Below are 27,186 nucleotides of genomic sequence, written 5' to 3'. Positions count from 1 at the left end.
TTTGTTATGAATCTTCCTTGAGGATTCTCCTCCATCTCTTTTCTGCCATCATTCTAACAGGAAAACACCAATGATCTGAGTGTTTTCCTACCATCCCTTTTCATTGTCTGGGTGGCAAGCAATCTGCTCTGGGTCCCTTCTGCCCCTAGAAAGTGGCAGTTTCCTAGTTCCTGGGTCATCCAAGCTAGTTGAGCCTTCGTACTGCACCCAGTAAGAAGAAGATTTGAGGATGTCCCATATAGATGGTACTTCGGGTCTCATTTCTGGGTAGATCTGATGGCTGACTTGTATTCTTGGAGGAATGATTATTTTGACATTTTCAATAGTACTACAAAGGGAAACGCAAGGTAGAAGCCACTGGAAAATGACAAAATTAAAATACTCAAGAGTCCAAACAGTGCATTTCTTCCTCAGATGCTGGGGTCTTTCCTCATCTATTCTCACAGAGAGATTCTGGAGGAATGGGAGGACCCATGACGTTGTGTTTTGGCACCTCTGCTCTTCATCTGGAATAGAGCCTGTGTCCCATTGACCCTGAGGGCAGAGTGAATGGGAGGGTCTGCTGTTATGCTGGGTGGATGATAGTACCCTGTGAGGGAAGGAGGAGGACGCCACTACACAGACCCTCTGGGGATGCCCAGGGTTTCCCCAAAGGACCTCAGTGTGGTTCCAAGGCAGGGAGCTGGTATCAGTCCCCCTGACTCCTTTCTCTTTCCACCTGTAGGTGTGAAGAAATACCAGCACTTTGTGGTCATCCTGACTGCCTACATGGGCATTGATCTGAGATTATCTAATGTGCTGTGGAAGTGTTTGTGACTGATACCGGTATGCTCTGAGTGCCCTCTCCTTTGGGAGTCCTGGCCTACCTTTCTCAGGGGCCTAGCAGCATGCCCTTGTTGCCATGCAAAGGCAGGGAAAGAATCAAGATTAAAACAGAGATCAATGAGTTAGGAACTAGAGATACAGAACACATAACAAAACTAGCAGCTGGTTCTTTAAAAGAATCAAGAAGATTGAAAACAACTGGCCAAACTATTCCAAAAGAAGAGTGTTCCCAATTTAATAAAATTATGAATGAAGGGGGAGAGATCATGACTAACACCAAGGAGATAAGAACAACCATCAGAAATTATGACCAACAACTATATGCCAATAAGGTAAGCAACCTAGAGGAAATGGAAAATTACTCAGCCTTAGAAAAGGATGGGATTTATGTCCTTTGGATCATGGATGGATCCAGAGGGCATATACTAAAGTGAAATAGGTAAGACAGGAAGGACAAACACTATAGGATTTCACTCCTGTCTCGATTCTGAAAAGCAAAACAATGAATAAACAAACATAAAGCAGAATCAGAATGTCACTATAGATAAGAAAGAGATGGTTCTCAGAAGGGAGTTGAGGGGGACATGGAAGAAATAGGTGAAGGGGTGTAGGAGACACAGTCTTCCCATTGTGGGTAGAGTAAGTCACGGGGATGAAAGGCACAGCATAGGGAATATGACAATTGTATTGGAATAGTGTCTCTGGTGACTGATGGTAACTACACTTCTCATAATTATAATATAAGGTAAAAACTTGTCCAATCATAATGTTCACATGACATTAACAAATTATTGTGTGTCAACTATGCTACAAAAAATAATGAGTCATAAAGTATACAAATATAACAGGAATGGGTTTGTCTGAGAGTGACAGAAACCCAAGGGCAATCCAGCTGGAATTATTCTCACTCTACCAGTGTAGGGGCAAAAGGTAACTGGTCTCCTGGGAGACCCCACTCTTCACTTCTGTGGTGATTTACTTCTAGTTCACTTCTTTGCAGATTTCTGTTTCAGCTTCTGTTGGCAGCTTTTCCTGTGTGCCCCTTTGGTTGGTGGTCAGTCCCAGGCTACATGCTCTTCTTCTCTTCATGGCTCACACAGGGAGCCCATTTACTCCCATTTTCCGAGGATACCTCTCTGCTCTTATTCATCTCTCCCCTGTACTCTAGAGCCTGTAGATGGGCACAAGGATGAGAGAGCTCCACCTGGCAGCTCGCTCTTTAAACAATTAATTTATGGGATCTTCCTATGTGCTGGTGGGGAAAAGCTATGGAATTCTCGTGAAAACATTATTTTTTTTTAAGTTTCAGGGGTACAATTTAGGGATGCATCAGTTCCATATAATACCTAGAGCTCATTCCATCAAATGCCTTTTGTAATGCGCATCAGCCAGTTTCCCCATGTCACAGCTACCTCCTCTGCAGCAGCCCTCAATTTGTTCCCTAGTTGTTGAGTCTCTTATGGTTTGCCTCCCTCCCTATATGCATCTTGTTTTACTTTTTCTCCCCTTCCCCTATGTTCATTGGTCTTCTTTCTCATATTACATTTATGATAGAAATCATATGGCATTTGACTTTCTGTGACTGACTTATTCCCTTAGCATTATACCCTCCAGTTCTATCCTCATCCTTACAAAAGACAATATTTCAGTTTTTGGAGGTCTGAGTAATATTCCATCCTATCTATGAGCCACATCTTCTTTATCCAGACTTTAAAAATGTTCTGCTTTTGCACCCAGCTGTTTATAATACTTTGTGGCATCTTTCTGAAGAAGACTCCCTCCCCTCCACTGTATCCTCAGCTATACGACACCAAATTCAAGTCTCCATACACTTGCCTTTGAAATAGTGGTCACTTTTCTACTTGTAGCCTTGCAACATTTATATGATCACACCTTTGATTGAGTTCTTGAGTGTTCAGAATGATTTATTAAGTATGTAATTGTGTTTGAGGCCAGAGAAAAATGTAATTCTTCCCCACAGAATTCTCTCATTGGATGCTGGATATGAAGACTGTGAACCTGGTGACAGGATGGATTTTTTTGTTCCAGGTCTATGAGAGCTGAATGCCACTATGATATTGGCAAGCAGATCCTTACTGGTGACACAGATTCATCCCTTCCACGCTTAGATTTACTGTGGGAAGATGTCCTAAACATAATGTCTACCATATTCTCCACTTATATTTAAGCTTTGTTGGATGAGCTGAGAGTTACGACTTGTCTATTGCCATGTTGTCTGACTTACGTACACCTGTGACCTTTCATGGGGTCTAATGGCCCATGTCTTCATTAATATGCATGTCACTGTTTCAATTAATGGTGCCTCTGTGTTGCACATGTACTTTGTAGTATTTATGACCATCACTGTAAATACAACCCAAATATTAATTTTTCCTCTTGAAGCACAGTTTACCTCTTTTCCTTTAAAACATGGTTTCCAGATGATGATATCAGTCAGGGGTGTCACTGAGAAATCCATCAGTAATTGGCCAGCTGACCTGTCTTGTGGTTGGTCACCAGAATGATGCCAATCTGAGAAATCCCTGGAGATTGGCCAGGGCATAGTGGTGACATTCCATGGTGGTGACATCACATGAAGGCATTCTGGTGTCCCAGGGTGGTTATAAAAACTTGGCAACAGCCCAAGCTCCAGTGAAAATAGAGATGGCAGTTTAGTCACAGCTCTTCCTTCTCTTCCTTGACTTCTCTGTCCTGTTCCCTGCCCCTGCCCATGGCAAGCCCCCTGCTCACTCCTTCTGCCCTAGTCCTCTCTCAAATACTCTACACACCACCATCATGTTAGAAACTACGTTTTTGCCCCTCTGTGGTCCAGAGAGTCCTCATAACCATACACGGCAAAACCTAGACCAATTACGCACTATGAGGCTGGCCCAGGTCCTCAGGGCGACATTCTCATTTGGCTTGTGGGAGTGGGACACTGTCTATCAGAATGCCATGGATTCGCTGCCAGCTGGTTCCCACACCCCTGGGGTCATATGTAACTTCAGTAGAGGAAAGCTGAGTCCACGTCCTGAGGGAACTTTGGGGACAGTACTACTCTGAAGCCCTCCAACCTGGCTCATCACAGGGCATATGGGTGGTCTCAAAATCCAGCCAACGCAGATGTACACAATATGTGGAATACCTGGAGACATCAGGCAGAGGGGGAATTTTGCACAACAAGTAGGTACTGGGAAAAGGAATCACCACATCTCTATATGCAATGTTAGTCCTTGGAACACTGACACTCAGTCCATGGACTATCTGAAACAACTCAGCAGGGCACAAAATAATTCCCCAGAAACCTGGCTAACCCAGAGACCACAGACCATCAATCCTCAAACACAGCCTAACAAAGAGACATTCAGATCTCAGGACACAACACCTCCCAGGATCCCAAAGATTGGGAGACTTCTGATTCCATTTGACACTGGGCAGATGAGTCACACAGATACTGGGTGGACAAGGAGCCTCCATACATCAAGCTGGCCAGCCCAGTGCAGCACAAGGCAAGGAATTCCAGAGAACAGGATTGCCAAGTGCCAAGAAACCATGGGTTCTGCTTCCAAGCTGGTATCGGTAAAATGATTCAACTCAACAGAAGCATTACAATGGGTCTCTGTACCCAGTAGACAAATACTCACCTCTCCACTAGGCCAAGCAGGCACCTGGACACCAGACTCACCATGTGCCCATGGACCAGAAGACCAACAATTCAGATGTCTGCTAGGTCAAGCAGGCACCTTGAAGAGCCATCTCACCAGGTTCCCATGGACATGGAGACTAACAAATCTGCTTTCAATTGCACCAAGCAGGCACCTGGATAGCAGGTCCACCATGTGCTCTTGGACCTGGAGACTGATAAGTGAGCTGTCTGGTAAGCTAAGCAGGCACTTTAGCAGTGGGCTCACCATCGTCCCTTGGATATTAAGTCCAAAAAAGGAGACCTGGGCTAGGCCATGCAGATAACTGGACTTGAGCCTCACCATGTGCCCTTAGACCTGGAATCCAACAACTCAGCTCTTTGCTTGGCCAAGCAGGCACCATGACAGTGGGCTTACCATGTGCCCTTGGACCTGGAGACCAACAATGCAGCTCTGAGATAAGCCAAGCAGGTGACTTCACAACTGACTCAACATAGGCCCACGGAACTGGAAACTACAAAATCAGGTCCCTACTAGGCCAAGCAGACACCTGGGGAGCTAGTTCTCCATGTGCCTTTGGACCTGGAGACCAATAAGAGAGCTCTGGGCTAAGCGAACCAGATATCTCGACACATTGCTTACCATATGCCCTAGGACCTTGAGACCAACAACTCAGCTTTTTGCCTGGCCAAGGTGGCTCCTTGACAAAGGACTCACCAAGTGCCCTTGGACCTGGAGACCAATAACTTAGATGTATGGTGGCTTAATCCGGCACCTGGATAGTGGGCTAAACCTGTGCTATTGGATGTTGAGGACAAGAAAGGAGATCTGGGACAGGAAAACCAGACACCTAGACAGGAGTCTGACCATGTGCACCTGGACCTGGAGATCTGCAACTCAGCTCTTTGCTTGGCCAAGTGGCCAACTTTGAAACATGGCTTCCCATGTGTCCTTGGACCTGGAGAATGACAACTGAGTTGTGTAATTGGCTACACTGTCATGTTGACAGTTTACTGGGTGCCCTTGACCTGGAGCCCAACAATGTCTCTCTGTGACAGGCCAAGGAGACAGCTTCACAGCTGGCTCACCATGGGCCCTTGGACATGGAAGTCACAATACCTGGTCTGTACTAGGCCAAGCAGACACCCAGACAGGAGGCTCAACATTGGCCCTTATGCCTCAAGACAAACAACTCTCTTTGTAGCTTGGCCAAGACACATGTTGACAGCAGGCTCACTGTGTGCCTTTCTTCCTGGAGACCAGAAACTGAGCTGTCTGCTAGGTTAAGCAGTCTCCTTGTCAGTGGGATAAGGTTGTCACCCTTGGACCTGTAGACCAACAATACAGCTCTGTGACAAGCCAAATGGGAAACTTCAGAGTTGGCTCAACATGTGCTCATGGACCTGGAAACCAAAGAATGAGGTCTGTACTAGGCCAAGCAGACACCTGGACAGCTGGCTCACCATGTGCACTTGGGCCTTGAGACCAACAACACAGCTCTCTATTAGGTCAAGCAGCCACTTGGATAGCAGGCTTACCATGAGACTTTGGACATGGCGACCAGTAAAGGAACCCTCAGCTAGGCCAAGCACATACCTTGAGAGTGGGATCACCATGTACCATTGGTCCTGAAACTAACAACACAGCACTTTGATAGGCCAAGAGGGCACCTGGATAGCAGGCTCACCATGTGTTCCTTAATGGCAATAAGAAACACACAGTTCAGCCCCAGGCCAAGAAGACAAATAGATAGTGGGCTCACCATGTGCCCTTTGGACAGGAGACCAAAAAATGAGCTGTCTGATAGGCCAAACAGACAGCTGGGCAGCAGGATCACCATGTGCCCTTGAACCTGGAGACAAACTCAGCTGTCTGATATGCCACATAGGCACCTGGTAAGCAGGTGGACCTTGGGCTCTTGGACCTCAAAACCAACAACTCAGCTCTGTGCTCAAGCAATTAGGAATGTTGATAGCAGGCTATCCATGGACATTGGTCCAGTAGACAAAAAATTCAGCTGTGTGCTGGGCCAAGCTCGCATGATGAATGTGGGTTCACCATATGCCCTTGGAACTGGAGACCAATAATTGAGCTGTCTAATAGGTCTACCAGGCACCTGGACAGCAATTTCACTGTGTGCCCAAGGACCTGGAGACTAAGAATGCAGCTCTGCACTAGGCCAAGAAGGCAACTAGACAGCAAGTTCAGCATGTTTCCTTGGAAACAGATAGTTCCTTCTTCCCAGAGTGCAGAACACCCTAACACTTGGCTTTCCAGATGGCATAAGATTATGTGACCTCCAAACCTGCTCAGCATTGAACTGATTTGTCCAATGCAGCCATGGAGAGCCTCCAAACTATGAGCCCTCTATCCCAGGACAGCACGGGACTAAGAAGCCAGTGGGACACTAACTTGCCCCCAAAATCTATGGTAGTATGCTCTTCACCTTTGCAGAAAAGAGAGTATTCAAGTTTCTTCTTACTTTTGATCTCCTTCAGCCTGAGGTCCTTTTGGCCTGCTATCTGTACAGTATTCATTTTAGGAGGAGTTCTCCCCCTGAGAAGAAAACTACACCATGCCCAAGGAGATGAAACAGTCCAGTGGTTTGAATACTTTTATTCAAACTTATGGCACAAAATGAAGAGGGACAATTGGAGGAAATTGTGGAGGAGACCCAGGCCATGAAAACTGTGGAGTCATGGCTGAGATCCTCCAGCTGAAGGAGAAATGTTACTTCCTCAAAGGAGAGGTGGAGGCCTTAAAGCAAGAAGCCAAGCAGTGCACTGAGAGGCAGGCTGAGCTCCCTGAGTTGGAGAGTTTCTTCATTTAAATGAAGGTCTTTCTGGACATTTCTGCCTTACATGCAGTGCCCAACTGTTAATTTTTGTCCACCCACCCACTATGGCATAGAAGCGGAGATAGGAAATATGTGTTCATCTCCCCAATTGATGGTAAGCTATGAATTTGAAAAATAGGCAAATAATGCATTTAAAATTTCAAAAAAATAACCAAAGCTTATTATTTCTAAATAACTGATTTACAAAAGACAACCCCTGTATGATTGTAAAGGGCAGCCTGTCTTAGAGTTACTACTATCCCTTACTCTCTATCACATTTTCCTGAGGTTGGGGTCTCCATGGCTCTAAGAATATGTTGGCTAAACATGCAGAGTTGACATTGAGCATAACCTGCCTGTAGTCATCAACTTGTTCAGACATATTAATCTCTAGAACCAAAGCGGAGGACCAAAGTTTAGGAGCATTTTGATTGGAAAGAATAGACAATCCGTGTGTCTGTTCACAGGTATTTCTGCATAAAGCATTGGCAGAGACCCAATTTTTCAGATTTTTGCTAAATTTGAGGTTGACCCCTGATGTTATGGCTTCAGACTGTTGCCAGAAATACAGCTGTTGATCCATAACAGATTCATCTCTGATGCAGTCCTTGGAAGAACAAATATAACAAGACCATGCAAGAAGGGTAGAGTGACTCCAGAGACAGGGTATGATTTCCTGATTCTGGGTGAGTAGATTTGGGGTCAGAGCAGGAGGCAGAATGGTATGAGCGACCAGGCTGTGGGATCCATTCTTACCAAAGAAGGACTGCAGGAATTGGGGAGAAATGTGGGATTAACAATGGGTGCTTTAGATGCATGTGTGTCTGCACAGAGTAAGGCTCACTAGGAGAGATACGGGAAGAGGGGCACCTTGGAGACTGTAGGGTCTGCTTGGGTATGAAGGAATGGGGCCACTTCCAGGACTCAATACTGACCTTCTGATAAATTGGACACTGGGGGTCAGAATGGAGTTGGAAGGTGAGATTCCTGGATGGCCCCTCCTGGGCTATGGTCCATCTTAGCTGCCAGGATGTGGAGTGGGATTGTAGGTGTGGTGCAAATGCCAGTGATCTGGTGTCTATATTTGACACCAACTGAGATAGTATGGGAAGTGCCTAGAGCTGTGGCTCCTGGGCTGAACTCAGTAATGACCGTGTGCTCATAGCACCTGGGCATACACAGATGGGAACCATGAGGAAGTTTCTTCTGGGGGTTGAAATGAACTTCAAGGGACCTTCAAAGTGGGAGACCTGCAACCATAAGATGGATGATGTCTGAGCTGATTTGAGGGTGATGCTTCCCATAGCAAATGTGGAGGCTGGTAGAGACCAGGTCACTTAAGTGTAAGGGGGACATGGGTTGTCTATGTGTTCCTAGCACTCAGGAACTCCTGTGATTAGCTGCTCAGACCATGCTCACTGTACCAATGGTTCCACAAACATCAAGACCCTGCATTGACTGGCACCCCAGAGTTGCTCATCGCTTCAGTCCCCATTCCTTCATACCGAAGATGAGGGCAACTATTGTAGGAGGTGATTGTGTGAACAGGAGGCAGGAGAAGGCAGGTTTGGGGAGGGGATCTACAGGGCAGGGACAGATGCAGTCTAGAGGCAGAAGGGAAGAAGGGACCGTATACAAAGGTTCTTGCCACAGACTTTTCTCCCCAAAGCAAAATATCAGATTTGGGAATGTAGTGTGTGAGATGACTCCCATATCTAGACTTTGCTGACCCTTTGGGCTATAGGTCATCACAGAACAACACCTGCCAATTCACAGACCTGCACTAGACCCTTCCTGCCTCCTTCACTGTTGCTTGACACCCACAACATAGGGTTCTGGGGTCTTTAGGATATATTTGGAACTCCCATGAACTGGGGTAGGATTGCTTTACTTAGGGGTGTGCTGAAAGGTAGAGCACTACTACAGATAGGAAGGGAGGTACAGATGTAGATTTATAGATTCACAGAAGCCGCAGGTATTTCAGAAGAGTTCTCAAAAAGTTAAACATAGAGCTACCCTACGACACAGCAATTGCACTACTGGGTATTTACCCTAAAGATACAGATGTATTGAAGAGAAGGGTCATAAGTACCCCAGTGTTCATAGAAGTAATGGCCACAATAGCCAAACTGTGGAAAGGGTCAAGGTACCCTTCAACAGATGAATGCATAAAGAAGATGTGGTCCATATATACTTTGGAATATTAATGAGCCATCAGAAAGGAAAAATGCCCCACTTCCCCCCCATTGGTATTGGTATATATTTTTTTTCTTTTCAGCGTAACAGTATTCATTGTTTTTTGCACCACACCCAGAGCTCCATGCAAAACTTGCACTCTCTAATACCCACCACCTGGTTCCCCCAACATCTCACCCCCCGCCCCTTCAAAACCCTCAGATTGTTTTTCAGAGTCCATAGTCTCTCATGGTTCACCTCCCCTTCCAATTCCCCTCAGCTCCCTTCTCCTCTCCATCTCACCATGTCCTCCATGTTATTTGTTATGCTCCACAAATAAGTGAAACCATATGATAATTGACTCTCTACTTGACTTATTTCACTCAGCATAATCTCTTCCAGTCACGTCCATGTTGCTACAAAAGTTGGGTATTTATCCTTTCTGATGGAGGCATGACACTCCATAGTGTATATGGACCACATCTTCCTTATCCATTCTTCTGTTGAAGGGCATCTTGAGTCTTTCCACAGTTTGGCGACCGTGACCATTGCTGCTATAAACATGTACAGATGGCCCTTCTTTTCACTCCATCTGTATCTTTGGGGTAAATACCAAGTAAAGCAATTGAAGGTTCATAGGGAAGCTCTATTTTTAATTTCATGAGGAATCTCCACACTGTTTTCCAAAGTGGCTGCACCAACTTGCATTCCCACCAACAGTGTAAGAAGGTTCCCCTTTCTTCACTGCCTCTCCAACACATGTTGTTTCCTGTCTTGCTATTTTGTCCATTCTAACTGGTGTAAGTTGGTATCTCAATGTGGTTTTAATTTGAATCTTCCTGATGGCTATTGATGATAAACATTTTTTCACGTGTCTGATAGCCATTTATATGTTTTCAATGGAGAAGTGTCTGTTCATATCTTCTGCCCATCTTTTGATATGATTGTCTGTTTTGTGTGTGTTGAGTTTGAGGAGTTCTTTATAGATCCTGGATATCAACCTTTTGTCTGTACTGTCATTTGCAAATATCTTCTCCCATTCCGTGGGTTGCCTCTTTGTTTTCTTGACTGTTTCCTTTGCTGTGCAGAATCTTTTAATCTTGAGGAAGTCCCAAAAGTTCATTTTCGCTTTTGTTTCCTTTGCCTTTGGAGACATATCTTGAAAGAATTTGCTGTGGCTGATATCAAAGAGGTTACTGCCTATGTTCTCCTCAAGGATTCTGATGGATTTTTGTCTCACGTTGTGGTCTTTTACCCATTTTGGGTTTATCTTTATGTACGGTGTAAGAGAATGCTCGAGTTCCATTCTTCTACATATAGCTGTCCAGTTTTCCCAGCACCATTTATTGAAGAGACTGTCTTTTTTCCACTGTATATTTTTTCCTGTTTTGTCAAAGATTATTTGACCATAGAGTGGAGGGTCCATATCTGGGCTCTCTACTCTGTTCCACTGGTCTATGTGTCTGCTTTTATGCCAGTAGCATGCTGTCTTAGTGATCACAGCTTTGTAGTAAAGCTTGAAATCCGGTAACGTGATGCCCCCAGTTCTATTTTTGTTTTTCAACATTTCCTTAGTGATTCGGGGTCTCTTCTGATTCCATACAAATTTTAAGATTATTTGCTCCAGCTCTTTGAAAAATACCAGTGGAATTTTGATTGGAATGACAGTAAAGTATAGATTGCTCTAGGCAATAGAGACATTTTAATAATGTTTATTCTTCTGATCCAAGAGCATGGAATGGTCTTCCATCTTTTTGTGTCTTCTTCAATTTCTTTCATGAGAGTTCTGTAGTTCCTCGAGTACAGATCCTTTACCTCTTTGGTTAGGTTTATGCCCAGGTATCTTATGGTTCTTGGTGCTATAGTAAATGGAATCGATTCTTTAATTTCCCTTTCTGTATTTTCATTGTTAGTGATAAGAAAGCCACTGATTTCTGTACATTGACTTTGTATCCTGCCACGTTACTGAATTGCTGTATGAGTTCTAGTACTTTGGGGGTGGAGTCTTTTGGGTTTTCCATATAAAGAATCATGAGAGAGAGTTTGACTTCTTAATTGCCAATTTGGATACATTTTATTTCTCTTTGTTGTGTGATTGCTGTTGCTAGGACTTCTAATACTATGTTGAACAAGAGTGGTGAGAGTGGGCATCCTTGTCATGTTCCTGATCTCAAGGGGAAGGTTGCAAGCTTTTTCCCATTGAGGATGATATTTGCTGTGGGTCTTTCATAGGTCGATTTTATGAAGTTCAAGAATATTCCCTCTATCCCTATACTTTGAAGCGTTTTAATCAGGAATGGATGTTGGATTTTGTCAAATGCTTTCTGCATCAATTAAGAGGACCATGTGTTTCTTCTCTCTTCTAATATTAATTTGTTCTATCACATTGAATGATTTGCGAATGTTGAACCATCCTTGTAGCCCAGGAATGAATCCCACCTGGTCATGGTGGATAATCTTTTTAATGTGCTATTGGATGCTGTTTGCTGGGCCATTCATATTGAGAGTGCTTATTGATAGATACGTTTTTACTGATATCATGTTACCTTTGAAGTCTTTCTTTCTTTAGACTGTCTCTGTATTTCCATTCAATGCTATTCTTAGGATTTTTCCTCTTTTATAGAACTCCCTTTAATATTTCCTGCAGTGTCGGCTTGGTGGTGGCATAGTCTTTTAAGTCTTGCCAGTCTTGGAAACTCTTTATCTCTCCATCCATTTTGAATGTCAGTCTTGCTGGATTAAGTATTCCTGGCTGCTTGTTCTTCTCATTTAGTGCCCTGAATATATCTTGCCAGCCCTTTCTGGCTTGCCAGGTCTCTGTGGACAGGTCTGACGTTATTCTGATGGGTTTTCCTCTGTAAGTAAGGAGCCTCTTTGTCCTAGCGGCTTTCAAGAGATTATATCTATAATTATGATTCCTCAATTTAACTATCAGTTTCTTGATGTTTTTTTTTGAATCTATAATCTTGCATGGAGACTGAACGGCCTCTAATACATGAACACTGGTTCCATTCACGAGATTGAGAAAATTTTCATGAAGAACTTGTTCCACTATATCTTCCAGACTTCTTTCTTTCTCTACCCTTCAGGTATTCCAATAATTCTGACGTTGGAATGTTTCATGGAATCATTTATTTCCCTGATTCTGTTTTCATGGCTTCTAAGCTGTTTGTTCCAGGCATCCTCCTGATCTTTTCTCTCTATCTGTTTGTCCTCCAGATCACTAATTCTATCCTCTGTCTCAGTTACCCTAGCTTTGAGATAATTTAGATTAGATTGGAACTCACTGAGAGCATTGTGATCCTCATCCCTCGTAGCTTTCAGCTGTGCCCTAACATTGTGAACATAGTCCCTGGTCACTTTCAGTTCAGCCCTAATCAATTCCATTTGGTCATCCATGGCTTTCTCCAACCTAGCTATTGCCTGGATAATTGTTAGCCTGAATTCTCTTTCCGACATATTATCTATGTTGATAGCCGTTAGCTCTGTTGCAGAAGGCCCATCCTCTGTATTTTTCTTCTGTTGGGCATTCCTCCTCCTAGTCATTTTGGTGAGAGATGGCTGAACGGATGTAGCTTGATGTATCGACTATGGAGCAGTCAAGGTGCACCTTGGAATGCTTCTGAGAAATCAGGATTCCCCACCCAAACGAGCCAAAAAAGAAAAGAGAAAGAAAAAATTGAGAGAGAGAGACAGGAAAGAAAGGGAAGATAAAAGAGAAGGTTCAGCCCAAATGGGCCCCAAGGTAAGATTGATGAAGTATACAAACAAAAACATCAAACAAAAAGACTGATAAAAGTATATGACAAGAGAAAAAATATATATTTGCAAATAAAGGAAGAACCTCTTTGAAAATACCCCAAGTGTAAGATTTATATACTATAAGGACAAACACAAAAACTCAGAAACACTGGTGGAATAAAAAGATGGGAGAGTGGTTATAAATTCTCAGTGTGGGTGAGGAAGGTTGTTTTGATTCTTCCTGGATGGTGCTCACTTCGGCAGCACATATACTAAAATTGATTCTTCCTGGATGTATCTTGATATCCTTGTTAAAGGACTCAACTTTCCTAAGATAAAGGGGGATTAAAAATTCGTTTACCTATAGGGGTAGTATTGATTGGGGAAAGGGGGTTACTTTGAAGTTTAACTCTATATGAATATTAGAAAATAAAAATAAAAAAGGAATAAACTAGACTAAACTAAATTAAAATTTAAACAAAAAGAAATTTTAAAAATAGAAATGCAAAAGAAAAACACAGGTGTATGTATCAAAAAGTTCAGGTTAGAAGGTTATTATGGAATTTGATGTGCTGGCCAGCTCACTGTGATGGTAAATAGGTTAAAAATTATCTATATAAAAAAATGAGCCAAAATAGTGGGTACAAATTAAAAATAAAAGTTGTCCTATGAAGTAGTGGTGGTTGTTCTCTTATAGTCTTTTTTTTTTTTTTTTTTCCTGGTTGGTTTTCTGGTGGAGGTGACTGCCATGTGGGTTTTCAGTCAATGATGTTCCCTGAGTTAAGTCCTCCCGCCCCCCTCAAGGGGGTGGGCTCTGAGGAAACTGGTTTTTTCAGGCTTTTGTTCTCTGGATAATTTTATGTTTGTTCACTTTTTTTTTTTTCTCTCGTCTTGACCGCTTTTGATGGGTTTTGTAGTTTTAGAGGAAAGCAAACTGCACCCTGACCTCCCTCTCAGAGGGACATCTCAGTCTGGCTGCAGAGCCCAAATAAATTCCCCCTTGGCCTCTGGCAGAGCTGGTTCTGAGTTGCGGTCCCTGGGGACGCAGGATCTTCTGCTTGTACCCAAAACCATGGCAGTGGAGGCTCTCTGGGCAGCTCCAGACTGCCAGAGAGGTTCCAAGTAGTGATTGCACACTGAGATTTTCCCACTGGCCGGGGCTGGGAGTGCCTGGTCTTCCTGGGTCTAAGAGCGCTCAACTTGCACGCACCTCTCTCAGGGGAGGTTGTGGGTTGCGCGCACGCGCGTTTCTCAGGCTCTGAGAGCAGGGTGCAGGTATGAAAATACCAGGCTGGGCCTTCACGCACCTCTCTCCAGAAGAGTTTGGGGCATGCATCTCAGACTCTAAAATAATGGCGTGGGTCTAAGAGCACCGGCTGGGCCTTTGAACACCTCTCTCAGGGGAGGGTGAGGGGCACGAGTTTCTAAGGCTCTGTAGCATGGCTCAGCTTTCTGCCATCTGGCGTGGCTCCCAGCCCCTCACAGGAGCCAGACCCCACTCAATCTCTGGCACGCTCGCAGCTCAGGGACCAAGACCTGGTTTCTCTGCTGCACTCTCTCTGGCTCAGAGCCAGGGGAGGCTGTCCTAGGTCCGGGGACTTAAGGCCCTGTCCCCAGCCGCCCTGATTCCCACAATTCCCAACCCCCATGATCCTTTGCTCTTTTGAGTGCCTTCAACCAGTCTCCAAGTTAATGCTGGTCCCCAGATGCAGGGCACTCTTGTATTAGGGGTATTACTTTCCAATGGGTCGCTTCTGGTGGCTCCCTCCCCCTTTTGTTTATCTTCTGATATCAATCCACTGTTCCCACTCTGCTTTACCTGCCCACTGGCATCTTCTGCCCCTTTAGAGATCCAGACGTGTATAATTCTGATCTCAGGCTGGTTTTGTGGGTGATCGGAGTTCTTTGGTAGGTAACCAGCTCACTTTAGTGTATAGGTTGAAACAGCACCTCCTCCTACTTCCCTGCCATCTTGTCTCACCTTCCTTGGTATATTTTTCAGGATACCTCACTTTTGAATCAACATGGAAGTGACTGGAGTAACGTATGCTGACTATAAAGTGTAAAGCATAGAAAGTCAATTATCATATGTTTTCATGTAGTTGGGGAAAATAAGGAATAACATGGAGCACATTAGGAGAAGAAAGGGAAAGCAGAAGGTGGGGGAATTGGAGGGAGAGATGAACCACAAGAGAATGGAAACTTGAAGAAACAGATTGTTTTAGAGGAAAAGAGGTTGGGGAGATTGATGAGGCTAGTGGTGTTATTAAGGAGGGCATTTAATGAATGGACATATATAATATATATAATGTTGTTATATGTAAACCATGAGTCTAAGAACTCTTCATCAAAAACTGATGATTTACTGTATGGTTACTAACATTACATAATCAAAAATTAAAAAAAAAAAAGGATCACATACTGAATCACAAATTGGATCTCAACCAACACCAATGTTCTGAGATTTTCCCCCTGCATTTTTCAGACAGTAATGCTTTGAAACTGGAACCCGATTGGAAGAGGCATTTTGGAAGGATTTCACACATTTGGACATCAAGAGCATTCTGCCAGGGATTGATTGCATCATTCAGGAAATTAAAGAACTTAAACAATTCATTGCAACTAAAGAAAATGAAAACACATTGCTTCAGAACCTATGGGAAAATGAAAAGTTGGTCTTTAGAGGGAATTACATAGCCATCCAAAAAATTGGAAAAATCCCAAATGCACAAGCTAACCTTACACCTGGAAAAAAAGAACAGCAAACCGATCTGGAACCAAGCAAAAGAAAAAAAAAAAAAAAAGATTAGAGCACAAATCAATGAAATAGAAAGTAGTATAGCAGCAGAGCCCAACAAAACTAGAAGCTGGTTCATAGAACGAATTAATCTGATCGATAAACCTCTGGCCAGATGTAGCCAAAAGAAAAGATAAAGGACCTATGTTAATAAAATCAGGAAGGAAAAGGAAGAGATCATGACCAATGCAAAAGAAACAGTGAAATGTTAGGACACATTATCAGCAACTACATACCAACAAATTTGGCCATCTGGAAGAAATAGATGTGTTCCTGGAAACTTGTAATCTACAAAGTCTGAAACAGGAAGAAATAAATAATCTGAAGAGACCAATACCCAACATGGACATTGAATCAGGAATCAAAAACCTCCCCCAAAACACAAGAGTCCAGGGCCAGATACCTTTTCAGTGGAATTCTACCAAACATTTTAAGAATAAATCATGCCTATTCTACTGAAGCTGTTTCCAAAAAATAGAAGTGGAAGGAAAGCTTCCAAAACATTTTCTGAGGTTGAGCATTACCTTGACCCACAAGCAGACAAAGACCCCATGTAAAAGGGGAATTACAGATGAATAAGCTTGGTAAGCACTAATATCAAATTATTCAACAAGATACAAGCCAGTAGGATTCCATGGTACATTAAAAGGGTTATTCACCACCCCCCAGTGAGCTTTATTCCTGGGATGCAAGGGAGGTTCAACATCCACAAGTCAATTGATGTCATTGGTCATACAAACAAAAGAAAGACAAGGACCATATCAACCTCTCATTTGATGCAGAAAGAGCAAAGCATTTGGCAAAATACAACACTTTCTCATGATTAAAACTCCTCAAGATACAGGGATAGAGGGAACATATCTCATATTATAAAAGCCACCTATGAAGAGCCCACAGCAAATATCATTCTCAATGGGGAAAAACTGACAGCTCTTCCCTTCTGGTCAGGAATATGACAGGGATGCCCACTCTCACCACCTTTGTTGAACACATCATTAGAAGTCCCAGCCTCAGCATTTGGACAACAATAGCAAGTAAAAGGGATGCAAGTTGTCATAGAAGAAGTCAAATCGCTCTCTTTGCATAAGACAATATACTTTATTTGGAAAAGCCAAAAGACTTCACTCCAAAATGACTTGAATTCATACAGCAATTCAGAAACATTTAGGATTCCAAAATGAAAACACAGAAATCTCTTGCTTTCCTATACACTAACAAAGTGAATGGAGAAAGAGAAATGAAGGTGTCAATTCCACCAACCATAGCACCCAAACCCACATGATGCCTAGGAATAAACCCAACCAAAGAGGTAAATTATTTCTACCATATAAACTACAGAACACTGAGGAAGGTCATTGAGGAAGATGCAAAGAGATGGAAAAACATTCCATGCTCCTGGATTGGAAGAATCAACACTAAAAATTCGTATGCTGTCCAGAGCACTCTACACATTCAACACAATCCTTATCAAAATACCATCAAAACTTTTCACCCTTAAAATAAACAATCATACAATTACCATTGTTGCCAGAAATGATCCTGAATAGCCAGGGGACTGTTGAACAAGAAAACCAAAGCCAGGCACATCGCAATGCCTGACTTCAAGCTAGTTTACAAAGCTGTGATCATCAACACAGCATAGTAGTGACACAAAAAGAGACCCATCACTCAGTAGAACAAAAGAGAGTCCCTAGAAATGGACCTTCATGTCTATGGTCAACTAATCTTTGACAAAGCCGGAAAGAGTACTCAGGGAAAGAAGACAGTGTCTTCAATACGTGGTGCTGGGAAAATTGGACAGTTATACACAGAAGGATGACACTGTACCTTCTCTTACACTATATGCAAACAAATTCAAAATGGATGAAATACCTCAATGTGAGACAGGAATCCTTCAAAATCTGAGAGGAGAACCCAGTTTGCAACCTCTTCAACTTCAGCCACAACAACTTCTTGCAACAATGTCTCTAAAGACAAGGGAAACAAAAGCAAAAATGAACTAGTTCCTCAAGATAAAAAGCTTCTGCACAGCAAAGGGACCAATCAACATAAGTTCTGATTGGGAGAAAATATTTGCAAATGACATATCCAATAAGGGATTAATATCCAAAATATAGAAAGAACTTATACATGAGACATAATATTCAAATACCTGAGTAAATATGTCTGTTTACCTTCTGAATTAACTTTTAACTCAACTATTCAAATAACTACACAAAGTATCAGAACTCATTTCTAAACTTTGTCCTAAGAACACGCAGAGCAATTTATATTTTCACCTTATTCATGTCTGTGGACCTTTTCAAGTGAATACACACATAAAACACTAGGTATTCTCCTTCATGTACAAAGATGTCCTGAAATCATGATTGCTGTTATGTTTTTATGGAGTTATCTAAAAAGTCAAGGGCAGGGATGAAAGAAAAGTATACACACTGGTTTGAAAACTATTCAAAGAAATCTAATCAGAAAAATGACTTCATTCATAGGATGGTGGAAGGACCAATGTCAGCTCTCCAAACCAGTATGTTTGTTGCTATGCAAGATAATAAACAGTATGTGTCTTATGGCATTTTTATTTTTATTTATCATTTAATTTTTTTTTATTTTTTTTTATTTTTTTCAGCATAACAGTATTCATTATTTTTGCACCACACCCAGTGCTCCATGCAATCCGTGCCCTCTAAATTACCCACCACCTGGTACCCCCAACCTCCCACCCCCCACCCCTTCAAAATTCTCAGATCGTTTTTCAGAGTCCATAGTCTCTCATGGTTCACCTCCCCTTCCAATTTCCCTCAACTCCCTTCTCCTCTCCATCTCCCCTTGTCCTCCATGCTATTTGTTATGCTCCACAAATAAGTGAAACCATATGATAATTGACTCTCTCTGCTTGACTTATTTCACTCAGCATAATCTCTTCCAGTCCCGTCCATGTTGCTACAAAACTTGGGGATTGGTTGAGATATTTCTCCAAATACTTAAGATGACTTTAATTGGAATTAATAAAAACTATTTTAATAAACTATTAGAATTAACAGTTGATACTTTTTCAAGCATTTAAATAACAGAAATGCAAAGGAAAATCTTATTTGTCAAGGTCGATTTAAAGGTAAATATATTATCTATTTTATACTTTCACATAGATATATAATTAAATGTTAAAAGATAAATAAATTACTTACATACTTGTGTGTTAAAAAAAAAACATAAACCTCTCTTTTAACTTCAAACAAAACATGATAGAATTCTTCAAAGAATTGGTGTTGTACCTTCTAATCTCTTATGAACTTGTAGTAAAGGTGGTGGAAGTGATATTTTAATCAATGGGTGATATCTACAAGCATCAATGTATTCTTTACTCAATTTAAGGTAAATGAAGCTAAGGTCGACACTAATTGATATTATATTCATGTGAATGTGATCACTTTAAAGTAATAATATTTCTCTCTGGCAAAATATATAGTAAATAAATGAAAGCAAATAAACTTGAAAATATGCAAATTTGTCTGAACTACGAGATTTTCAGAAAAATAATTGAATTTGAAACACACATATTATCACTGACTGATACAGCTAACAGGTGGTAAATGAAAATTTCCTATAAGTTAAATTAACTCCTAAGACTATGATCTTTTTTTTTTTTAAAGATTTTATTTATTTATTTGACAGAGAGAGATCACAAGTAGACGGAGAGGAAGGCAGAGAGAGAGAGAGAGGGAAGCAGGGTTCTCACTGAGCAGAGAGCCCGATGCGGGACTCGATCCCAGGACCCTGAGATCATGACCTGAGCCGAAGGCAGCGGCTTAACCCACTGAGCCACCCAGGCGCCCCGACTATGATCTTTTTTAATGTGGGTATTTGTTTTTTAGTCTTTTTTCCCCCTCACATTCTTAATCAAGACATGTAGTGTTGTAAATATGCCTCACAAAATACATCCTAAGAAAGTTTCTTTAAAAAAATAAATAAATAAATAGAAAAAAGACTAAGCCTCCCCAGGCATTTCTAGTGGTACATTACCTTTTTAAATTTTTTTTATTTATTTTTATATTTCTTTTCAGTGTTCCAGAATTTATTGTTTATGCACCACAACCAGGGCTCCAGGCAGTAAATGCCCTCCATAATACTCACCACCAGGATCACCCAACCTCCCACTGCCCTCCCCTCCAAAACCTTCAGATTATTTTTCAGAGTCCACAGTCTCTCATGGCTCATCTCACCCTCTGATTTCCCCCAACTCCCTTCTACTTTCCATCTCCCCATGTCCTCCGTGTTAATCCTTATACTCCACAAATAAGGAAAACCATAAGATAATCAACTCTCTCAGCTTGACTTATTTCATTCAGCATCATCTTTTGCAGTCCCATCCATGTTGATACAAAAGTTGAGAATTCATCGTTTCTGATGGAGGCGTAATACTCCATAGTGTATATGTACCACATCTTCCTTATCCATTTGTCTGCTGAAGGGCATTTTGGTTCTTTCCACAGTTTGGCGACCATGGCTATTGCTGCCATGAACATTGGGGTACAGATGGCCCTTCTGTTCACTACATCTCTATCTTTGGGGTAAATACCAAGTAGTGCAATTTCAGGATCATAGGGAAGCTCTATTTTTAATGTCTTAAGGAATCTCCACATTGTTTTCCAAAGCAGCTGCAATGACTTGAATTCCCACCAACAGTGTAAGAGGGTTCCCCTTTCTCCACATCCTCTCCAGCACATGTTGTTTACTGTCTTGTTAATTTGGGCCAATCTAACTGGTGTAAGGTGGTATCTAAATGTGGTGTTGGTTTGAACCTCCCTGATGGCTACTGTTGATGAACATTCTTTCATGTGTCTGTTAGCCATTCATACGTCTTCGTTGGAGAAGTGTCTGTTCATGTCTTCTGCCTTTTTTTTTTTTTTTTTGACATGATTATCTGTTTCGTGTGTGTTGAGTTTGAGGAGTTCCTTATAGATCCTGGATATCAGCCCTTTGTCTATATTGTCAGTTGTGAATATCTTATCCCATTCCATGGGTTGCCTCTTTGTTTTCTTGAGTGTTTCCTTTGAGTATCATGTGCAGAAGCTTTTGATCTTGATGAAGTCCACAAAATTCATTTTCACTTTTGTTTCCTTTCTTTGGAGACATATCTTTAAAGAAGTTGCTGTGGCTGATGTTGAAGAGGTTATTGCCCATGTTTTCCTCTAGGATTCTCATGGATTCCAGCCTCAAGTTGAGGTCTCTTATCCATTTCAAGTTTATCTTTGTGTATGGTGTAAGAGAATGGTCGAGTTTATTTCTTCTACACGTAGCTGTCTAATTTTCCCAGCACAGTTTATTGAAGAGACTGTATTTTTCCACTGGATATTTTTTCCTGCTTTGTTGAAGATTTTTTTGCCCATAGAGTTGAGGGTCCATATCTGGGCTTTCAACTCTGTTCCATTGGTCTATGTGTCTGTTTTTTTTTTTCTTTTTTAAGATTTTATTTATTTATTTGTCAGAGAAAGAGAGCACAAGCAGAGGGAGAAGCAGGCAGAGGAAGAAGCAGACTCCCTGCTGAGCAGGGAGCCTGATGTGGGACTTGATCCTGGGATGCTGGGATCATGACCTGAGCCAAAGGCAGACGCTTACCCATCTGAGCCACTCAGGTGTCCCTATGTGTCTGTTTTTATGCCAGTACCATGCAGTCTTGGTGATCACAACTTTGTAGTAAAGCTTGAAAATGGGCAACATGAAGCAACCAGGTTTTTTCTTTTCTTTTTCAACATTTCCTTAGCAATTCAGGGTCTCTTCTGATTCCATACAAAATTTAAGATTGTTTCCTCCAGCTGTTTGAAAAATGCCAGTGGAATTTTGATTGGAATTGCATTGAAAGTATAGATTGCTCTAGACAGTATAGACATTTTAACAGTGGTTATATTTCTGATCCATGAGCATGGAATGTTCTTCATTCTTTTTGTGTCTTCTTCAATTACTTTCATGAGTGTTCTGTAGTTCCTCGAGTACAGATCCTTTACCGGTTTGGTTAGGCTTATTCCCATGTATCTTAAGGTTCTTGGTGCTACAGTAAATGGAATCAATTCTCTAATTCCCCTTTCTGTATTTTCATTGTTAGTGTATAAGAAAGCAACTGATTTCTTCATTGATTTTGTATCCCACCACATTCCTGGATTGCTGAATGAGTTCTAGTAGTTTGGGGGTGGAGTCTTTTGGGCTTTCCATATGAAGTATCATGTCATCTGTGAAGAGAGAGAGTTTGACTTCATTACTGCCAATTTGAATACATTTCATTCCTCTTGGTTGTCTGATTGTTGTAGCTAGGACTTCTAATATTATGTTGAACAAGAGTGGTGAGAGTGGGCATCCTTGTTCCTGATCTCAAGGGGAAGGCTGTCAGCTTTTTCACATTAAGGATGATATTTGCTGTGGGTTTTCATAGATAGATTTTATGAAGTTCAGGAATGTTCCCTCTATCCCTATACTTTGAAGCGTTTTAATCAGGAACAGATGCTAGATTTTGTCAAATGCTTTTTCTGCATCAATTGAGAAGACCATGTGTTTCTTCTCTCTTCTCTTATTGATTTGTTCTATTACATTGATTGATTTGAGAATGTTGAACCACGCTTGCAACCCAAGGATGAATCCTACCTTGTCATGGTGGATAATCTTTTTAATGTACTGTTGGATCCTATTAGTTAGGATCTTGTTGAGAATCTTAGTATCCATATTCATCAGGGATATTGGTCTGAAATTCTCCTTTCTGGTGTGGTCTTTGCCTGTTTTGGGGATCAGGGTAAGGCTGGCTTCATAAAAAGAGTCTGGAAGTTTTCCTTCTGCTTCAATGTTTTGAAACAGCTTCAAGAGACTAGGTGTTATTTCTTCTCTGAAAGTTTGGTAGAATTCCCCAGGGAATCCATCAGGTCCTGGGCTCTTGTTTTTTGGGGAGGTTTTTGATCAATGCTTCAAACTCTTTACTAGATATTGGTCTATTCAGGTTGTCAATTTCTTCCTGGTTCAATTTTGGGAGTTTATAGTTTTCCAGGAATGCATTCATTTCATCTAGGTTGATTTACTTATTGACATATAACTGTTGATAATAACTTCTGATGTTTGTTTTTACTTCCTTGGTGTTCATTGTGAGTGATCTCTCCCTTTTCATTCATAATTTGATTAATTTGGGCTTTCTTCTCTTTTCTTTTGGATTAGTGTGGCCGATAGTTTATCAATCTTATTGATTCTTTCAAAAAACCAGCTTCTAATTTCATTGATATGTTCTACTGTATCTCTAGTTTCTATCTCATTGATCTCTGCTCTAATCTTGATTATTTCCCTTCTTGTGTGTGGAGTTGGTTTAATTTGTTGTTCATTCACCAGTTCTTTAAACTTTAGAGACAGCTGGTATATTCTGGATTTTTCAATTTTTTTGAGGGAGGCTTTGATGGCTATGTATTTCCCCCTTAGGACTGCCTTTGCTGTATCCCATAGGTTTTAGACTGAAGTGTCTTCATTCTCATTGGTTTCCATGAATTGTTTCAGTTCTTATTTGATCTCCTGGTGGATCCAAGCCTTCTTAAGCAAGGTTGTCTTTAGCTTCCAGGTGTTTGGGTTCCTTCCAAACTTTTTGTTGTGATTGAGCTCCAGTTTCAAAGCATTGTGATTTGAGAATATTCAGGGAATAATCTCAGTCTTTGGTATCGTTTGAGCCCTGATTTGTGACCAGTATGTGGTCTACTCTTAAGAAGGTACAATATGCCCTTAAGAAGAATGAGTATTCTATTGTTTTAGGGTGGAATGTTCTGTAAATATCTATGAGGTCCATCTGGTTCAATGTGTCATTCAATGTTTATGTTTCTTTATTGATTTTCGGCTTGGATGATCTGTCTATTATTAAGAGAAGTGTGTTAAGATCTGCTACTATTAATGTATTCATATCAATATGACTCTTTATCTTGATTAACAGTTTTCTTATGTAATTGGCTGCTCCCATATTGGGGGCATAGATATTTTCAATTGTTAGATCGTCTTCATGGATAGTCCCTTTAAGAATTACATAGTGTCCTTCTGTATGTCTGGCTACAGTCTTTAGTTTAAAATCTAATTTCTCTGATAGAGAATCGCTACCCCAGCCTTCTTTTGAGGCGCATTGGCATGAAAGACGCTTCTCCATCCTTTCACTTTCAGTCTGGTTGTATCCTTAGGTTCAAAATGAGTGTATTGTAGACAACATATGGATGGCTCCTTTCGTTTTATATAATTAGCAACCCTGTGTCATTTTATGGGTGCATATAGGCCATTCACGTTGGGAGTGATTAATGGGAGATGCATTTTTATTGACATCATGTCACCTTTGAAATCTTTCTCTCTGTAGATTTTCTCCATATTTCTTTTCAATGATATTCTTAGGATTTTTCCTCTTTTATAGTATCCCCCTTAATGTTTCTTGTAGTGTCAGCTTGGTGGTCACATATTCTTTTAAGCCTTGCTGGTCTTGGAAACTCTTTATCTCTGCATCCACTTTGAATGTCATTCTTGCTGGATAAAGTATTCTTGGCTGCATACTCCTCTCATTTAGTGCCCTGAATATATCTTGCCAGCCCTTTCTGGCATGTCAGGTTTCTGTGGACAGGTCTGACGTTATTCTGATCGGCTTTCCTCTGGTCGTAAGGAGCTTCTTTGTCTTAGTTGCTTTCAAGAGAGCCTATCTACAATTATGAATAATTATTCTTACTATCAGGTGTCTTTAGGACTTTCGAGATTCTATAATCTTGGGGTAGATAGTTCTGCCTCTAGTACATGAATGATGGTTCCATTCACGAGATTGGGAAAAATTTTATCAAGAATTATTTCCACTATATCTTCTAGACTACTTTCTTTCTCCTCCCCTTCAGGGATTCCAATTATTCTGACATTGGAACTTTTCCTGGTGTCATTTATTTCCCTAATTATGTTTTCAAGGCTTCTTAGCTGTTTGTTACAGGCTTCCTGCTGATCCTTTCTCTCTATCTGTTTGTCCTCCAGATCACTCGTTCTATCTTCTGTCTCAGTTATCCTAGCTTTTAGAGAATTTAGATTAGATTGGCACTCATTGAGAGCATTGTGAACCTCATCCCTGGTGGCTTTCAATTCTGCCCTAACATTGTGAACATCATCCCTCATGGTTTTCAGTTCTGCCCTAATCAATTCTGTTTGGTCATCCATGGCTTTTTCTAACCTAGCTATTGCCTGGATAATTGTTAGCCTGAATTCTCTTTCCAACATATTGTCTATGTTGATAGCCGTTAGCTCTGTTGCAGAAGTCCCAGCCTCTGATTTTTTTCTTCTGTTGGGCATTCCTCCTCCTAGTCATTTTGGTCAGAGATGTCTGAACTGATGTAGATGAATGTATCGACCATAGTGCAATTAAGGTGCACTCTGGAACACTTCTGAGCAATCAAGAGTCCCCACCCAAATGAAAGAAAAAAGAAAGAGAGAAATAAAAGAGAGAGGGAGAGAGGGAAAAAAAAAGAAAGATAAAATAAAAGAGAAGGCCCAGCCCAAATGGGCCCCAAGGTAAGATTTATGAAGTATACAAACAAAAACAGACAAACAAAAAAGGCTGATAACTATATATATACATATATGTATATATGTATATATATACACAATAGCAAAACAAAACAAAACAAAAAGAACCTTGTCAAAAAGAACCCCAAGTATAAGATTTATATACTACCAGGACAAACACAAATACACAGAAACACTGGCAGAGAAAAAAGATGGGAGAGTGGTTATAAATTCTCAGTGTGGGTGAATAAGCTCATTTTGATTCTTCCTGGATGTATTTTGATATCTTTGTTAAAGGTCTCAACTTTCCTAAGATAAAGGGGTATTAAAAATTTGTTTACCTATAAGGGTATCATTGATTGGGGAAAGGGGATTACCTTGAAGTTTAACTCTATATGATTATTAAAATATAAAAAAGAATAAACTAAACTAAAATTTTAAATAAATTAAAAAATAGAAGAGCAAAAGAAAAACATGGGTATATGTATCAAAAATTTCAGGTTAAAAGGTTATTATGGAATTTGATGTACTGGACATCTCACTGTGATGGTAAATAGGTTAAAAATTATCTATAGGGCGCCTGGGTGGCTCAGTGGGTTAAGCCGCTGCCTTCGGCTCAGGTCATGATCTCAGGGTCCTGGGATCGAGTCCCACATCGGGTTCTCTGCTCGGCAGAGATCCTGCTTCCCTCTCTCTCTCTCTGCCTGCCTCTCCATCTACTTGTGATCTCTCTCTGTCAAATAAATAAATAAAATCTTAAAAAAAAATAAAAATAAAAATTATCTATAAAAAAATGAACCAGAATAGTGGGAACGAATTAAAAATAAAAGTTGTATCTATGAAGTAGTGGTGGTTGTTCTCTTGTCTTTTGTTTCCTTCCCCCCCCCACCCGGTTAGCTTTTTGGGGAGGGGCTTGCCACGTGGGTTTTCAGGAAGTGTTTCCTGAGTTAATTCTTCCCGCCCCTCTCAAGGGGGTGGGCTCTGAGGAAACCGGTTTTTCAGGCTTTTGTTCTCTGGAGGTTTTTGGTTGGTTTGTTTGCTTGTTTTCTCTCGCCTTGACAGCTTTTGATAGTTTTTAGAGGTTTAGAGGAAAGCAAACTGCACCCAGACCTCCCTACCAAAGAGAAACCTCAGTCTTTTCCCCTCTGGGTGCTTCAGAGCACATAAATTCCCCCTTGGCTGCTGGCAGAGCATGTTCCCAGTTGCTGTCCCTGGGGACGCAGGAACTCCTGCTTGTACACAAAACAGACAGCGGTGGCTGTCTGGGCAGCTCAAGATCGCCATAGAGGTCCCTAGCAGTGATAGCACACTGAGATTTTCCCGCTGGCCAGGGCTGGGAGGGCTCAGACTTTCCAGGTCCGAGAGTGCCGGGTTGGGGCCTGCACCCACCTCTCTCAGGAGAGGGTGTTGGGCGTGACTCAGACTCATAGCACTGCAGGGCATGCCCATAGAGAGTGCAAAAATGCTGTGATTCTGCTTGCTGGCGAGGCTCCCAGCCCCTCATGGGAACCACCACCCAGGCACTCTCAGGCGCACTCACAGCTCAGGGAACAATACCTGGTTTCTTCGCTGCACTCTCTCTGGCTCAGCGACAGGGGTGTCTGTCCTCTGTCCAGGGACATAAACCCCTGTCCCTAACG

At 41.6% G+C, this 27,186-nt stretch overlaps 1 long non-coding RNA gene across 1 annotated transcript; it reads right to left on the bottom strand.

The window, feature by feature from the left end:
• Positions 1-286: 286 nt before the first annotated feature.
• On the bottom strand, positions 287-25,753 carry LOC125092655 (uncharacterized). The gene is made up of 3 exons (XR_007125031.1): positions 25,742-25,753; positions 7,254-7,264; positions 287-718 (listed from the first exon to the last, which is right to left on the bottom strand). It is a non-coding gene; the product is annotated as an uncharacterized LOC125092655 (long non-coding RNA).
• Between the last annotated feature and the right edge of the window lie 1,433 nt (positions 25,754-27,186).

This window comes from Lutra lutra, unplaced genomic scaffold (genome assembly GCF_902655055.1).
Source record: "Lutra lutra unplaced genomic scaffold, mLutLut1.2, whole genome shotgun sequence".
Taxonomy (NCBI): domain Eukaryota; kingdom Metazoa; phylum Chordata; class Mammalia; order Carnivora; family Mustelidae; genus Lutra; species Lutra lutra.
The sequence above is the reverse complement of the archived record's forward strand: the minus strand, read 5'-3'. Positions and strand labels throughout refer to the sequence as shown.